Below are 18,351 nucleotides of genomic sequence, written 5' to 3' on the forward strand. Positions count from 1 at the left end.
TAATGCATCTGCCAATCCCCCCAAAACAGCATGATTCATGGCCTTGTGTCACAATTTTGGCACAGTGTCTTTTTTTTTTTTTTAAGATTTTATTTATTTATTTGTCAGAGAGAGAGAGCCCGAGGGAGAGCGAGCACAGGCAGACAGAGTGGAAGGCAGAGTCAGAGGGAGAAGCAGGCTCCCTGCGGAGCAAGGAGCCCAATATGGGACTCAATCCCAGAACGCTGGGATCATGACCAGAGCCGAAGGCAGCTGCTTAACCAACTGAGCCACCCAGGCATCCTGGCACACAGTCTTTTTTTTTTTTTTTTTTTTTTAAAGATTTTTTATTTATTTATTTGACAGAGAGAGATCACAAGCAGGCAGAGAGGCAGGCAGAGAGAGAGGAGGAAGCAGGCTCCCTGCTGAGCAGAGAGCCCGATGCGGGGATCGATCCCAGGACCCTGGGATCATGACCTGAGCCGAAGGCAGCGGCTTAACCCACTGAGCCACCCAGGCGCCCCCTGGCACACAGTCTTTTAAAGAAGACCAAGGTCTGGGACGCCTGGGTGGCTCAGTCAACTAAGCGTCTGCTTTCTGCTCAGGGCAGGATCGGAGGGTTCTCAGATCAAGTCCCACATCAGGCTCAGTGGGGAGCTTCTGCTTTCCTTCTGCCTACCTCTCCCTCTGCTTGTGTTCTCTGACAAATAAATCTAAATAATGATAATAATAATGAAAGAATACCAAGGTCTGTACACAGCAGGCCATGTGTCCTCCATAGGGTTTTTGTTGGGGGCTCCACAGATGGATGATTCTAACAGAGGAGTTCCACCCATGGGCTTCCCATGGGGCATTCCCATGAGGCACTTGACTCCAATCTCACAGTTCGTTCCTGTGAAATGGTTATTAATTTCTTTTCTTTTTAAATTTATTTATTTGACAGAGAGAGCACGCACAAGCAGGGGAGTGGGAGAGGGAGAAACAGATACCCACCCCCGACACCGGACTCGATCGCAGGACCAGGGGATCATGACCTGAGCCAAGGACAGATGCCTAACTGAGCCACCCCGGTGTCCCTACTTTATCTTCTCTTCACTGAAATCGAGTTTACTGGGCCGTGCTGTCACAATCTCAGCTGGAGTAGCTATACTGACAGAGCTGTAAATATTTTCCTTTGAAATCACAACAGTCCAATATAGGGTGTCTCTGTAGTAAAAGCCGCCTTCCTGACTGAGGAAATTGGTTGCCGTGGTAACAAAGAGGCAAATGACCTCTAGAGCAGACCCAGGCCAGGAGGTCCCAGAAGATGGAAAGATACTAACAATAAGCTAGAGATAACCAGAAGCCCTACTGGGAGCAAGAGAGAACCATAACAAGCCCTTTCTGCTCCCTGCAGTACTGTTCCTGCTCTAAGCAGCCCCAGTTCCTCCAGTTCAAACCCACCTACCAGCAAGCAGCACTGCCCTTGGAAACTGATTGCCCGTGAAATGCCCAAATTCCGAGACCCCCCCAAAGACGACCACCAGAGTCCAGAGTCAAAGCCAAACAGCAAGGGTCGTTTATTACGAGTTCGAACCTGGACCTCCGCGCACCCATTATCGGTGACGCTAAGAGGTCCCAAGCTCAGGATTACAACACCTTTTATACACTATTTTTGAGGAGGCAGGGACTTAGCATACTTCATAGTATCTTGTAACAAATCGCCACATACCGCGGGAAAATCATAAGGCAACTCTATAATATGACTGGCGGGAAAAGGCTGGGAACAGATTTTGGTTAGGTCAAAGGGCTGTCATTCTTCAAACTGCTTGGTTGGTGCTGCTAGGGTATGTGTCACCTCAGGATTGGCCGGGGTCTCCCTGTCAATCCGCGGGGCACCAGATGGTTATTATCTCTTGCACCCAGAGCTGGGTGGGGGGTCCGGGAGCAGTCATTCTGTCACGTCCAACTCTGGGTGGGGGTTTCCCTGGTGCCAGATGGCTGTTATCTCTTGGCCCAGAGCCAGGTGGGGGGTCTGGGAGCAGTCATTCTGTCAGGTTCAGTTCTGGGTGGGGGATGTGCGGTTACAGAGTGTCTATAGAAAGTCTGCTGGTTATTTCTCCATCTCCTCATGGCTTAGCAAGTGAAGGTACAGAAGCAGAAATAGCGGTTAGGTGTATAACGGTCATAATTTTATTCCCTAAGCTTCTCACCTACCACAGGCTCCCTGCACTACTGTTCCTGCTCTAAGCAGCCCCAGTTCCCCCAGTTCAAACCCACCTACCAGCAGGCAGCACTGCCCTTGGAAACTAACTGCCCGCAGTCCCTACAAAAGCCCTGTAACCCCATTGCCCGGGGTCCAGAACTTGGAGCACGAGCTCAGCTGGGTCTGCCGGGATAAAATAAATCCGAGTTTCTTACTTCTCTGAGTGTCACTTGGTCTCTCACAGGTCTGAATATTTTCTGCAACAGTAACAGTTAAAGGAGCAAGTGGCTGAAAATCGTTTTTCATTCCCAGCATGATTCCTTCCGTTTTCACAAAACACCACCAACACTCCCGACAGGCAAAATAACAAAAAAGAAAAACTTTGTGGATACTCTAGAATTCCCAGATACGATCTTACTGGCTTCATTAAACCATCTCTCCACACCACCCTATCATCTGATCCCAACCCAAAATATTTTGATTCGGGGTGATGAAGTTCTAGAATCTAGAATCTGGGGTGAGGTCTGGAGCTGATGACCAAGAAAGAATTCTTGAGACATCTTTGGTGCAAAATGGTTGTTTATTAAAGCACGGGGACAGGACCCATGGGCAGGAAGAGATGCTGCCCTGATATCCTGAGGAGAGGCTGATTATATACACAGGAGTTGGGTAGGTGAGGACAAAGAGGGTGTTCAGAAGGGCTGTCACGGTAGAGAAGACTGTCAGGATACTGGAGACCTGGTTATTGTCAGGCGAAGACTGTTTTTCCCTCTAATGAGGCACTAGCATGAAGATAGTTGGAATTTCCTGGTGGAATGTCACATTCCTCCTATCACAGATCCTTGTCAATGAGCTTTAGGTTTAGAAGAAATTTAACTTAATTTACATTTCCTTCTGCCTCAGCCTCCTCCAGTTTTATGGAGGGGAGGGCGATATTGATGTTAGTGATGTGGGAAACAGAGGCAGAAGAAAAATTATTAAAATTTCCTTACCTACTGACAAGCCCTTAAAACAGACAGAAGCGACTCTCCTCTAGGGACTCAACTACTCCCACCTTAAGGCCTTGCTTGGGGCAAAGGGCAATCTTAGCCTGTAAGTCTATAAGTCTACTTTAACAATTCCTTTGCAACCTTTATCTCTAAACCTCCAAGATAGTGTTGACAATCATTCCCAAGCATATGGCCCACTGATAGACATCTAAAGGGTCTCTTGAGAACAGTTTTGTTACCGGTAATAAATAACCTTTTCCCCAAACAATAGCTAGCCCCTCAAGGTCCTAGAAAAAAAAATTTTTTTTTTAAAGATTGTATCCATTTGACAGATCACAGAGAAGGAGGCAGAGAGAGAGAAGGAGGCAGAGAGAGAGGAGGAAGCAGGCTCCATGATCTGAGCCAAAGGCAGAGGCTTTAACCCACTGAGCCGCCCAGGCACCCCAAGATCCAAGAAATCTTGCTTCCAAAATTCTTTAGAGACTTAGGCCATCCCTACCCCCCTCCCAACTTACAAGGATATAATAGACCACTCCTCACATCCCTGAGGCAGCATCTGTTCCTGCCCATGGGTCCTGTCCCTCTGCTTTAACAAAACCACCTTTTTGCACCAAAGATGTCTTGAGAATTCATTCGTACCCATCGGCTCCAGACCTCCCCCAACCCAACCTCACCTAGATCCTAGAACTTCATTATCAGGGCTTTAGGAACTGAGTTACTTGTCTCTGGAAGTTGGGCTATTGATAAGATAGCTTTGTTGTAAATCACTAGGACATTTGTAAACCGAGGGAAACTCCCGTCTTGCGGGATTGTGATCTCAACAAGTTAACTATTTGTTTTCCTTGTAGGGCAGCCAGGAGTGCCTGAGGGATGTCACACTTGTCAGCGAGGCTGGGGGTGTGTGTGTGTGTAAGGTGCCAGCTTTTGCTTTGTCCTCAGCCAGCCTTCTGCTCCCTCATCAGGGGCACCTGGGTGTCTCAGTCTGTTAAGCCTCTGCCTTCTGCTCAGGTCCTGATCCCAGGATCCTGGGATTAAGCCCCTCTCCTGGGGCTTTCTGCTCAACGGGGAGCCTGCTTCTCCCTCTTCCTCTGCCTGCTGCTTGCCTGCTTGTGCTCTCTCCCAAATAAATAAAATCTTTAAATATATATATATTTAAAGGTATTATTTTTTTGACAGAGATCACAAGTAGGCAGAGAGGCAGGTAGAAAGAAAGGAAGGGAAGTAGGCTCCCCGCGGAGCAGAAGGCCCGACGCGGGGCTCGATCCCAGGACCCTGAGATCACGACCTGAGCCAAAGGCAGAGGCTTTAACCCACTGAGCCACCCAGGCGCCCCTTTAAAAAATATTTTGATTCAACCCACCTCTTGCTGTGAATCTCCCTTCTCTTTGGATGGATGCAGCGGTACAGTGTCATTCCATAGTTCTTCATGACTATTTACAGGAGCCAGGAGCCAGAACAGAGCAAGTAACACCCCCATACGCTGTTGGGACACTGTAGTTTTGGAATATAGGTGAGTCCCTGCTCCCTCATCAGTTCCTCCCCGAAACAGAAAAGGGATGTCGTGAATCCTGTCCACTAGTCAATTTCACTGGAAAGAAAAGATTCATGATAGCTGTACTGAGGGAACAGAAGGCTAGCTGAGCATCGCGCAGAAGCTGACACCCCACAACCCCAGCCCCATGGGAGAGATGCGACTTTCCTCCTGCAGGCACTCCAGGCTTCCCTAAAGCTAAGGGAAGGAAAAACAAATGGTCAGCTGATAGAGATCACAATCCTGGCAGGTGCAAGTCTCCCTCAGTTTACAAAATGTCTCAGCAATCTACAAGAACAAAGCATTTCTATCCATCACTTAGCTTCCAGAAGGAAATGTAGATACAATAAACTGTCCTTAGGACCTGCAGCACATTGACAGATACTGGAAGTGGGCAGAGTATCACATTCCTCCAGGAAGTTCCCAACTATCTTATATTAATGCCTTGCTAGAGGGAAAAACAATTTTAACTTGACAATGGCGTGGCCTCAGGTATCCAGAGTCATCTTTAACATATGAAAATCATTCTGACAACTCCCCTTCCCTTCCCTCCCCCAACTCCCAAGTACAGAGTTAGTCGTCCCTCAGATCCAGTGCACAGAAGCTCTTTCTGCCCAAGGGTCCTGGCCCCGGGCTTTAATAAATTGCCTGTTTGCACCAAAGATGTCTCAAGATTTCCTTCTTGGCTGGCTCTGCCCTCACCCCACCGAACCTCACCTATATTCTGAAACCCCATCAATATATATATATTTTTAAGATTTTATTTATTTATTTGACAGAAAGAGATCACAAGTAGGCAGAGAGGCAGACAGAGAGAGGAGGAAGCAGACTCCCTGCTGAGCAGAGAGCCCGACGTGGGACTCGATCCCAGGACCCTGAGATCATGACCCGAGCCGAAGGCAGCGGCTTAACCCACTGAGCCACCCAGGCACCCTATTTTTGGTTTTTAAAGGGGGGAAACGGCACCTGGGTGGCTCAGTTGTGTGAACTGCAATGTAAATATTATAAAGGATTATTATTATTAAAAAGGCTTCCCATATATTATATAGGAAGTTACAGGTTACCCTGGGTCAGAGGTCGAGGAAGAGACTGGGTGCTCTACACCTGTGGCTCGGCTCGTGGTCTGTCCACGATGTTGGGATGTTGTGCCCTCAGGCTTTTAATGTGTCACCTATTGATCACCTTCCTTGCCTTCAATGCTGATGTAACTGTGTCAAAAGCAGGAGACAGGGGTGCCTGGGTAAGTGTCTGCCTTTGGCCTCTGGTCATGATCCCCAGGTCCTGGGATTGAGGATTGAGCCCTGCAGTGGGTTCCCTGCTCAGAGGGGAGTCTGCCATCTCCCTCTCCCTCTGCCCTTCCCCGCATAATCATGCACCACTCTATCTCAAAATAAATAAAATAAAATAAGAGCCCCTGAGTGGCTCAGGTGGTTAAGCGTCTGCCTTCAGCTTAGGTCATGATCCCCAGGCTGGGATCCAGCCTGAATTGAGTTCCCTGCTCAGGGGACAGCCTGCTTCTTCCTCCACCTGCCGCTCTGCCTACTTGTGTGCGCTCTCTGCCAAATAAAACTTAAAATTTAAGCAGCAGATGACGTTCCATGTCTTAGAATACATATCCTCCCTAGAGTAGAAGGAAAGTAACATTTTACCATGAGGTTCAGACCAAGAGAATTCCATAGGCCTTGTTAAAATAGTTATGAACTCTGCATCAACAGACTTTGTTGAAACAGTTACCCTCCTTATAAGCCTCCGCACATAATTAACTTTCACAATTGTTTCATTGTGTTCAGCCTATTATAAAAAAGCATGTAGGTTTTGCCATTTCTTTGGGTCTGAAAGCTCCCAGGACACATGAAACTTGTATTAAGCATATTTGTATGCTTTTCTCCCATTGAACATATGTCATTTACTTTTTGGCTACAAAAACTCGAAGAGGGAAAAGATAAAATCCTGACTTTCCTACATGGTGTTTAAAACATCATCATCAACAAAAAACCCAGAAATCTGAGGGTGGGGGAACTCCGGGCTCCTGAGTTCGAGCCCCATGTTGGGTGGAGAGATGACTCAAAACTAGTCTTTTTTTAAAAAGATTTTATTTTTTTGACAGACAGAGATGGCCAATAGGCAGAGAGGCAGGCAGAGTGAGAGGAGGAAGCAGGCTCCCTGGTGCGGAGAGCGCCCGATGAGGGGATGCATGTGGGATTCGGGGCTGGATGTGGGTCTCCATGTGGGGCTTGATCCCAGGACTCTGGGTTCATGACTTGAGCCGAAGGCAGAGGCTTTAACCCACTGAGCCACCCAGGCGCCCCTCAAAACTAGTATTAAAACACACACACAGGCCCCATTTAAAGCGACTTCCCAGAACTGGGTGCTTAATATCTATCTACTCTAACAGCAACGTTAACTTCCCCCAGAAATGTACCTTTAATTGGTTAGTTAGTATACTATCTAGTATAATTTTTCCATCATTATCAATGACTTGGCCACATCCGGGTCCTCTCTACCCCCCAAGAAAGACGAAGTAATCTGCATACGACACTCTGCTTTCCCTCCTTGAAAGCAGCTTCCCTCATCTGGAAAAGACTTTCATTTGCTGGTTAACTTTTTTGTCCCTATTGTCCTTGTATAAAAAAACATTTTGTACACCCCGTTGGAGCACCTGTCTACTTCCTGGCTGGGACGCTGCCCATTCATTGAATTATTGAATAAAAGCCAATTGTATCTCCTATTTTACTTGGTGGAATTTTTTCTTTCTCTTTCTGCTGGAACACAATCAAATCCTCCCCTATGTGACTGGGATCCTGATGGATCCTGTGAGAAAACATTTTAGACAAAGAGACAATACATTTGTGAGGAATTTAGAGGATAAAGGAAACAGGTATTAAGGGAGCTTTAACTAGTAAGGAGTTCTAAGCAGAATTTAGGCTGACAGCTGATCACTTACAAGGTTTGTCCCGATCTCTGGTGATAAGGTCTTTTTTAAAAATAAGATTTTATTTATTGGACAGAGAAAGTGAGAGAGGGAACACAAGCAGGGGGAGGGCCAGAGGGAGAGGGAGAAGCAGGCTCCCTGCTGAGCTAGGAGCCCAATGTGGGGCTGGTTCCCAGTACCCTGGGATCATGACCTGAGAAGGCAGAGGCCTAACCACTGAGCCACCCAGGTGCCCAAAGAATGTCTCTTCTAAGGCGCCTGGGTGGCTCAGTGGGTTAAGCCTCTGCCTGCGGCTCAGGTCATGATCTCAGGGTCCTGGGATCGAGCCCTGCATTGGGCTCTCTGCTCAGTGGGGAGCCTAGCCTGCTTCCCCTTCTCTCTGCCTGCATGTGATCTGTCAAATAAATAAATCTTAAAAAAACAAAAAGTGTCTTTTCTTAGAATAGGGAGGGCCAACTTTCACATGGAAGATGTATTTCCGGCTTTCAGGGGAACAGAGGAGTGTCTGAGTCTTTCTTGCATAGATTGTCTCTTAAGTAACTTTTATTTAAAATGATCAATATTAACAAAATGGCACAATTTGGAGCAACCTGCCCTTGGCCCCTACAGTTTCTCCTCTGAAACTTCCCTGGGGGTTTCACATACTAAAAGCTGAGCTGGCAGATTATCTTACCCAATGGGTCTCAGTTCTGGTAACAGGTCCGTGTCATTCACTTTCCCTTTAGGAGGCGGTGAAGCAGGTAGGTTGTCAAAAGTCAGGCCTGTTGCTTGAACAATCAGGAGATCACGAAGAGGCCCATCAATGAAATTGAAGAAAAATGGTGGTTAGTAACTGCATCAAGTTGTAATCCCGTTTTTGAGTTCCTAGGCCGGACAGTCAAGATTTCCAGATGTCAGGCTCAAAGCATTTTTCAGAACAAGCGCAAGCAGTGCCCATCGACAGGCTATCCTGATTTGTCGCTGCAGTCTCTGGCGATCTTTGGAACAGCTCACAAAAGCCACCAGGCATGACTGACAGTCTGTGTGTGAGTTGCTTTGGTTGCTTCTCTGAAGTTTGCATCAGGCTGGTGATGTTTAGTTTGCAGGGCCTCGGGGGAAAAATGCAGTTTTACTTCTTGTATGAGTCCAACAACTCAGAAGTTGGAAGAAAAAAAGTTTGGAGGCATGTGTAGCCAGCCACTGGAGGAAACTAGAAGAAATCAGCATCTAGTTCAGCATATAATGAGCAGTATCAGAATTCAGTGTTTACATAGGTGTTTTACTGAAACATATTTTCTCCCTATCACCCTCTCACTTTTGCCGAAGATAAAACAATTGAAGACTAATTGGCTTGCAAAGAAAGTGTAGTTAAGAGAGAGCAAATCTTGGCTCGGTTACTGACATAAATGCAGCAAGAATAGCAGTTGACGATGCAGAATCTTTTATATCTGCTTTACTGGAATTTTCAGTAAGGAATCTCTAGGTTGAACTTTCAATAGCCTCTCAAGGCCAGGAGCCACGCCAGATGCTTGCCATCAGACTTTGCCTGCAGTACCTACAGATTTGGGTTAACTCCTCTCTTCTCGAGGTTCCCAACATATTGAGGTTCCTGCACCTGCCAAGAAGTGACCTTCTTTACCCCCTGGTGAGGCTGCTGGAACTCTTTTAAGAAGGTACCAGGCTGGTATTTCCAAGGGGCTTTTTAATGGCTCCCTGAAGTCAACCTCAGTTCCTTAAAGCTGCTTGGTCATACCGCAGACTATTCAGGTCTCTCTCAAACGTTACATTCCAGCAAAGCTTGGGTAAAAAACAAAACCCAATGTTTTTCTTTCCAATGATGTTTTTAAGAAGAACAGATTCTTACTGCACTTATGCAAGTAACTTTAATTGCCATGAAAGAACAAATACTCTGAGAATTTCTGAATTCTGGAGGGTTCAGGTAGGGAGAAAAAGATAAATGTTTTGTATTTGTTTACAAAGGAATATTTTATCAAACCGCTCTAAGCCGCCGCTTAAGAGAAAAAGTTTTTAAGTCAGGAAAAACAAAACATTAAAAAAAAATCAGCAATGTTTTCAGCAAAAATGTGATAAAATTGTAATTATCTTCCTCAGTTTTATTCAGTCTTAGGTTATTAATTCTTCTTTTTGGAGTAGTTCTGGAAACTCTTACTTCAGTTTAATGACATCAAGGTTATAAAGAATCCTGTACCCCAGAGTTCTTCCCATGAGTCTCAGAGAAGCACATTTGCAAAAAGCTTTTATGAAAGCATCTGAGTGAAACTCTAATTGTAAATGAAAACACTTAATGGCCATAGTCAAAGATCTGGTTAGAGTCCATTACAATGCAACTGGTAAGAAAATCTGCTTATTTCTGAGACATACAACATTTCAAGATAGTAACATGTTCAGACATATCAGATCCCCAGGAGTCTTACACAATTTTGAGAACATTTACTTTAATAACCTATCTATATGAACAATCTAAGAGAGTTTAAGTGTCACTTATTTGAGTACTTCCCATGTAATTTAACATAGCAAGTAAGCCAAATTAGTTTCATTTTTACCGAATTTTTTTTAAGATTTTGTTTTAAAATTATCTCTACACCCAGTGTGGGGCTTGAATTTATAATTCCTAGATCAACAGTTTCAGGCTCTACCCATGGAGATAGGTAGGCTCCCCTCCACAGAATTCTGGATATGTTTCCCAGGGCCTTCTGAACATTTCATTTAGACTGTGGTCAAAAGACTTTTGTAATTTGATTCTGGGAAGTATGTCAAAAAGTATCTATCATTTGAACATTTCATTGATCAAAATCAATTTATCAAAAGGCAGAAATGTGTCACTGGATTACAGGTCATTAGGTAACTATATTTATTGAACCAAGGTGGTCCTAGAAGATTTCAAAGTAAATACAGATGTTACACAGTTGTGAGCAAAACTTCCGTTTTTTTTTTTAAGATTTTTAATTTATTTATCAGAGAGAGAGAGGGAGAGCGAGCGAGCACAGGCAGACAGAATGGCAGGCAGAGGCAGAGGGAGAAGCAGACTCCCTGCCGAGCAAGGAGCCCGATGCGGGACTCGATCCCAGGACGCTGGGATCATGACCTGAGCCCAAGGCAGCTGCTTAACCCACTGTGCCACCCAGGCGTCCCCCAAACTTCGCTCTTGTGTTAAGACTCAGTTTTTTTGAATAATCAAGAATCTGATGAAGAGAAAACACAGAATCTTTAGATTGTCCTTAATGTAATCTTTAACAGATGTCACAGCCGGAGTGACAGTATGACCAGGGTCGAGAGGGAAAGAGCATGGTGAGACGAAGACGAGACGCAGAGAGATGAGGACAGGAGGGGCCAAGTGGATGGCGGCCAAGCAGTGCTGATTTTATTCAAGGCTGTGAGGCATTATGTAACTAACAGAAACAATCTTAAGAAGGTATCTATTTTTAGCTGATTACTGAAGAACTTACAACATACACATAAAGCCCCTCAAGCTTCCCTATGATCTATTTTCCCAAGCACTAATAGCAGACCCTCTGAGTCAGTGGTCTCTGTCTTCACGTAACTCCTTAACCAGATGCACTAACTTCAAAGTGGCTCAAGACATAGTTTACAATCTTACAATGGTGTAGTTTATAGCCTGTGCAAGGACAGCACAATCCCACAATGATTAATGACCAGGCCTGTTTTGCCCATTCCAGATAAGCACATGCAGGCAACCGCATCAGCGAGTCTTAGGATCCATAGCTCAGGCCCTTTCTCAAGCGCTACTCAACTTTTCCACCCACAGGGCTATCAGCCCCTGGGCTTCCGGGAGGCGCGAGTCGGGGCCTGGTTTGGTTTCTTGACTCTAGCCCAGTCATGGCTGCCTACATTCCACCCCCCCCCGCCCTTTTTAAAAAAGATTTTATTTATTTGACAGAGATCAGAAGCAGGCAGAGGCAGGCAGAGAGAGGGAGGAGGAAGGGCAAACTGATAACCATAATTAGCATACCAAGGTCCTTCTACTTCCACAGGTAATAACCTATATGGAGGTTGCATAGTTACAAACACTATTATGGGACCTGTGCCTGACGAAGACAGGGACACAGGTGGACAATTTGTTAACACGTAATGGTCACAATGGATATTATACAATAGATGCCCCCTTGGAGAGATAAGAACTATTGATCCCGAACCCACTACCAGTAAAAAAGGTCTAGGAACACAGGCCCGCAAGGTCAGATTGAAGTCTTTTGTGGCAGCATAACCACCCCTAGCTATTTGTACTCCGATTGGTCCCAGGGCAGTGACCAGATTCCAAAGTTCTGCATGAAACATCCCTCCCGCTATAGAGAATATTCCACCAGGAATGGTCACATCATGCATCAGCAGGCGGGGGCGGGGGGTGGTAAGCAATATATTGCAGAGGTTTTTCTCTAGCCACTTTTTAAAAAAGATTTTTTTTTAAGATTTTACTTCACAGACAGAGATCACAGGTAGGCCGAAAGCAGGCAGAGAGAGAGGGAGGGGGAAGCAGGCTCCCGGCCGAGCAGAGAGCCTGACGTGGGGCTCCATCCCAGGACCCTGGGATCATGACCTGAGCCAAAGGCAGAGGCTTTAACCCACTGAGCCACCCAGGCGCCCCTTCTCTAGCCACTCTTGACCAGTCGGTGACAGAGAAATCAGGGATGTCGTGAGCAAAGATGATCAACGGCTTCTCCTGGAGGCCTTCTGTCCAAATGGGACCTGCAATAGTCTAGTCTAATTTGGGGGGACAAATAGGGTACCCAGGAGGACACATGCCTCTTTGGGGAGCCTTAGGAGTCTTGTCACTAGTGATCTCATAGACAGTCCATCTTTTAAGCCGTATCTCAGAATTAGATCAAGCAACTCCACTTCTTGCATATCCTAACTATATGGGGGTCTTGATTGGACCACCATGCATCCATTGATAAGGTCATGGCCAGGGGAAGGTAACTGGAAACATACAGGTACCTGAGCTGCTAAACTAGTCCAATTAATATAACATTCTGCACTTTCCATGCCATGAGCTGCTTCCCCCAAAATATTCTGTAGCATTAATGTGTACTCCGGGGCTTGGATCATCCCAAGTAAGAGGCCTTATAGTGGGTGGATCAGGCAATTATGCCCAATAGGCTGTGGCCTTGCTATGGGGGAGGCCAACCATATCTAATAATGTTAATAATATAGTGATCAATGCTTCATTGGGTTGGGTCTGATTCACTATGTCTAGGGCCCGATTCAGGAGATCTCTGACTGTAAGGGGGGAGACATCTTTTTCTTCTCTGTCTGTTCTGGCCGTCCATCCTCTGTTGGAGACACGAGGATTCCGCACCACCTTTCTGGAAGCCAGCACGGGGTATCCTCATCCTGAGAAAAACACAAACAAAACTGCCTCCTTTGTGGAGGACAGATCAGGACCCTTCCAAGTGCCCATCAGGGGGGTCTTTCCACCTAGCATAAGGAAGGGGAGAAAAAAGTCTGGATGCCAAAAGAGTTCAGCTGCTGTGCGACCTATATCGTCGACATTCAAAAAATTTAAAACATAAAGAGTTAAAGTTAAATGCATATGAGGAGAATATTTCACTGTTCCCTGTAGTGTCTCCCCCTCTTTTAATTTTTTGAGATATGATTTAAGGATTCCATTAGTCCTTTTGACAATGGCTTGTCCTTGAGAATTATAGGGGATGTCCATTAAATGTTTAATCTGAAAGGTTTGGCAAAATTTTTGAAAGGCTTTTGAATTGTATGCAGAGCCATTGTCTGTTTTGATGGCTTTTGGAGTTCCCATTTGGGATAAGGAGGAAACGAGGTGATTTTGTACATCTATAAAAGCTTCTCCTGTGTGTGCAGTAGCATGTACAAATCCTGAAAAGGTGTCAATAGAGACATGTATATTATTTTAAAGGGCCAAACGTAGGGAATAGTGTCACATCCATTTGCTGTAAGTGATCAGGCATAAACCCTCTAGGATTTACCAAATATGTAGGTAATGAAAAATGAACTGGACAGGCAGGACAGCTTTTGACTATTTGACAAGCCTCTTCTCTGGTTATACGGAACTGTCGGCGTAGGGCCGATGCATTTTGGTGAAATTTAGCGTGACTTCGTATAGCCAGTTGTTTATTAGTGACATCAATTACATATGCATGAGTGATCATATCTACAAGATCACTGCCTCTGGATAAAGAACCTGGCAGTTTAGTATGGGCTCCTATGTGGGAAATAAAAATTGGAGCTTGTCTCAATCTCAGAAGTTGCTGAATGCTAGAAAACAAATGACACAACTTTTCATCATTGGTAAGCACAGCAGCCTGTGGCAAAGATGGGACTGCTCGCGCCACATAATGGCTGTCTGTGTATAGGTTACATGGTTCAGAATATATCTGCAAGGCTAACTGGACAGCTTTCAGTTCAGCCCTTTGTACGGATTTAGGGAGCTAGTATCCTTGATAAGAAGTCTCTGCATATGGGGACTCTTTATAAATTCCTACATGCCCAGTTTGGTCTGCATCTACAAATATAGTAATAGCATTAGCTAAGGGTTTGTTAACCACAATTGCTGAACTGAAAACAGAGGTAGTGGAGAAAAATTGTAGGAAGTTTGTCTGCTGGCCAATGATATTTGAGTTGTCCTGGAAAACAAGACAGAGCTATTTGCCAATTCAGATTTGTGTTAAGTAGGGCCTGTACTTTATCAGCAGTTAACACGGGCAACAGGATATAATCAGGTTCTTGGTCAATCATGTGAATAATTCGTTGTCGGCCTTTTAAAATTACTTGAGCTAGCAGTTCAGTATAGTCATTAATGACCTGCAACTGGTGTAAGGCCAGATGTATCCACTCTAAAGGCCCCTGAGCCTGCCATGTAACAGCAGCTGGCAATTGTGAAGGCCTTAGCAAGATCAAGTAAACAGGCTGCTCAGGGTCATACTGATTTACATGGGCTTGGGATAGTTTGTCATTAAAAAGTCATAAAGCTTTTTGAGCTTTTTCAGATAGGGTACGAGTAGAAGAGGGTGCACTGTCTCCTTTAAGGGTGTCAAATACAGGTTTTTAAATCATCAGCAGTAATATATAAGAAGGGTCTTATCCAATTAATATCTCCCATAAGTCAAGGGACTGAGTTCTAATTGTAATCTTTTGAGGCCAAATCTCTTTATTTTCAATGATGAAGCCCAAATATTCAAAAGGCTCCATTTTTTTGCACCTTTTCTGGAGTGATAACTAAGTTCCACTGTTGCAATTTAAGAATCAAATCTTGAAAGGCCTCTTGTAATAGGCTCTCAGTTTCTGCTGCAAGAAGGTGCTCACCCATATAATGAATGCAATATATTGCAGATTCGAATCGAGCACGGAACGGAGCAAGGGCCTTTGCCACACAGTCTTGGCACAGGGTGGGGCTATTAGCCATGGTACCTCTTAGCCGGTTCCTTGTGATTAATGCTAGGAACAGAGAAAGCAAATCTTTCACAATCCTGCGGGGCTAATGGGATGGTGAAAAAGCAATCTTGGAAGTCTACAGTAATAAGCTTGTATTGTAAAGGTACGGCGGAGGGTGTGGGAAGCCCAGGTTGGGACCCCCATGTCGGTCAGCACATCTCGGCCCCACAAGTTAAGATCTATATCCAGGACAAATGGTTGAAAAGTTCCTTGATGCCCTTCTGCCATAGACCAATTTAGAAACGAGGTGCTGAGTTGTGGGGAATGGGCTTGTCCTACTCCTCTGATTGGGACGGCTGAGTCTTTAAGAGGCCAGCGCCGTGGCCAAAGCTGTTTTGCAGTAACTGAGGCATCAGCGCCCGTTGTCAACGAGTCCCACAAACGCACAGCCTTGTATAAGTCAAGTCATGTATGACTTGTCTGCAGGTATCAGTTGAGTCCAGGAAATATCAGTGGAACCGAAACCACCATTCCCTCTATTGCCCTTTACAACAGGGTTGGTGGTGGTAGCTCTGGGGATTATAAACAGCTGGTCAATAGGTATCTTAGTCAATAAATGCAAAATCCCCCCTTTCAATGGTATCGTAATTTTTATTTCTCCTGTATAATCTTCATCAATTACCCCTGGGTGTATTAACCCTTACATTGTCCAACTAGAACACCCTAAGAATAAAGCCCAGGTCCCTTTTAGCAGGGGTCCCCATATGCCTGTGGTTAAGGCCTTAGGGGGCTCTCCTGCTTCCAAGTATACCGGAGTATCTGGGGCCAAATCTAGTCCTGCACTGGCGGGGGTACCGCGGAATAGCTTGTCGATGCCTGGGAGGTCCGCGGTACTGGCCCGAGAGCGGACATCTGAGGGATCATGGCTGCTATTGTTTGTTGGGGCTGCAGTAAGCCCCGCCTCCAGTTTCCCTGGATAATGTTCCCAAATTTGTCCTTTTGAGAGCGGCATTCATTTGCCCAATGATAACCTCTCTGGCATTTTGGGCATAATAAGGGAGGTTTTTTACTGATCTTTCCATTTTTTACCTGTCCGTCCATTAACTGAGGGCACTGAGCCTTGAAATGACCTACCTGGCCGCACTGAAAGCAGGTCTGTTTTTTATTATTACCCTTCTGCATCATTCGCTTTTGCATTTCCTGAGGGGAGATGCCCCTAAGGGCTGCAGCTAAAGTGATGCCCTGAATATAGGAAGAGCCTATCTCTGCACAAAGGTGAATATAATCCTCCAAAGTTCCTTTATTTTTCCATGGACGTATAGCCACCTGACAAAAAGAATTAGCATTTTCAAAAGCAAGATGTTTAACAATAATGGTTCTGGCCTCCCCATCATCCACGATGCGACCCACTTCCTTTGAGAGTCTGGCTACGAAATCCTGGTAAGGTTCATCCGGTCCCTGACAGATTTTGGAAAGCTCCACAGTTCTAGTTCCGGAGGAGGGAAGTCTTTTCCAAGCCTCTAAGGCACATTGTCCAATTTGATTGTAGGCGATTTCAGGATAGTCTATTTGAGTACTGACCTCAGCATAGGCTTCCATTCCTATCAACATTTCATATGAGACCGGAATATTTGTTCTGTGGTTGTAAACCGCCATCTCATTTGCTCTCTCATAAAACTCAGTTTTCCAGAGTAGATAATCTCCACCGGACAGACAGGCCTTAGCTATGACTCTCCAATCATCTGGACAGAGAGCAACCTGACCAACACTGTCCAGTAAATAAAGAGTATATGGGGCGGTGGGGCCATATTGAGCAGTGGCTGTCTTAATTTCTTTTAAAATTTTAAAATTAAGATCTGCGTATCTCCGTTGCCCATTTTCATGTTGCATGATTGAATAACCGATCTGGGAATTGGGCTTTGCAGGGACAGAACCATAGGTCTGTGTCTCTGTATGATTAACAGTGAAAGTTTGAGTGCCACCTGATGTTGTTCCCAGCACAGGACGCAGTTTTCGAGAGGTGGGAATTTTACCATGTATGTCTTGCTGCGAAAAGGACCTTAGGCGAGCCGGGGCCGAAGAGGAAAAGATTACCTCTTTGTCATCATCCAAATACACATCATCTTCCTCAATTTCATAACCTCCAACCTTGATCAAGGGTGGTGTTGGAGGGACTCTAGGAGGAGCAGCATGTGGCTCACATTTTTTGTTGTTGCAAATGGAATGGCTTGGAGGAGGACGAGAGTTTGAAGTCTGTTCTATAAGCTCTGCTGATGGCAAAGGTAAATCAGCCATCAGATCCTCAATGTCCTCCGTTACTTTGGGCAAATCATGAACTTCAGGCCTATCTGGAGGTTCTTGGGAGGCTATCGAAATCAATTTGAAGGAGTGTTGAGGGTCTAATACCTCCCGAATATCTTCCCAAACCTGCATGGTGCTTGGAGGGCAGGCGGTGGGACCATGTATTTTGATTTGATTCTTAATTTCTTGTCCCACCTTTTGCCATGCATCTAGACTTACTGTTCCTTCTTTTGGAAACCAAGGGCATAATTCTGAAACCGTACAAAAAAACTGCTGCAAGGCCTTTTTAGATACCTTGGACCCTTTTTGCTTCATAAGGGCCTGCAACGCAGTCATAAAGACGACCTTTTCCATAGACTGCCACTGCCCCATATTATTTTACTCCTGTTGTGGCCCTGAAAAGACCGGGCTCCTCTTACCTGAATATCGGCAACAACTTACCTAGACACGCACTTTCACTTGCATGTGCTCAGGTCCCTGTTCGGGTGCCACTTGTCGCGGCCGGCGCGACAACTCGACCAGACGAGACGCAGAGAGATGAGGACAGGAGGGGCCAAGTGGATGATGGCCAAGCAGTGCCAGTTTTATTCAAGGCTGTGAGGCATTATATAACTAACAGAAACAATCATAAGAAGGTATCTATTTTTAGCTGATTACTAAAGAACTTACAACATACACATAAAACCCCTCAAGCTTCCCTATGACCTGTTTTCCCAAGCAGACCCTCTGAGTCAGTGGTCTCTGTCTTCAGGTAACTCCTTAACCAGATGCACTAACTTCAAAGTGGCTCAAGACATAGTTTACAATCTTACAATGGTGTAGTTTATAGCCCGTGCAAGGACAGCACAATCCCACAATGATTAATGACCAGGTCTGTTTTGCCCATTCCAGGTAAGCACATGCAGGCAACCGCATCAGCGAGTCTTAGGATCCATAGCTCAGGCCCTTTCTCAAGTGCTACTCAACTTTTCCACCCACAGGGCTATCAGCCCCTGGGCTTCCAGGAGGTGCAAGTCAGGGCCTGGTTTGGTCTCTTGACTCTAGCCCAGTCTGTGGCTGCCTATAAACAGAA

General features: G+C 45.5%; 1 long non-coding RNA gene across 1 annotated transcript; it reads right to left on the reverse strand.

The window, feature by feature from the left end:
* Positions 1–12,224: 12,224 nt before the first annotated feature.
* On the reverse strand, positions 12,225–17,809 carry LOC116571299. Its single transcript, XR_004277835.1, has 2 exons — positions 17,721–17,809; positions 12,225–12,965 (listed from the first exon to the last, which is right to left on the reverse strand). It is a non-coding gene; the product is annotated as an uncharacterized LOC116571299 (long non-coding RNA).
* Between the last annotated feature and the right edge of the window lie 542 nt (positions 17,810–18,351).

Source organism: Mustela erminea, chromosome 13 (assembly GCF_009829155.1).
Source record: "Mustela erminea isolate mMusErm1 chromosome 13, mMusErm1.Pri, whole genome shotgun sequence".
In the NCBI taxonomy this organism is placed as follows: domain Eukaryota; kingdom Metazoa; phylum Chordata; class Mammalia; order Carnivora; family Mustelidae; genus Mustela; species Mustela erminea.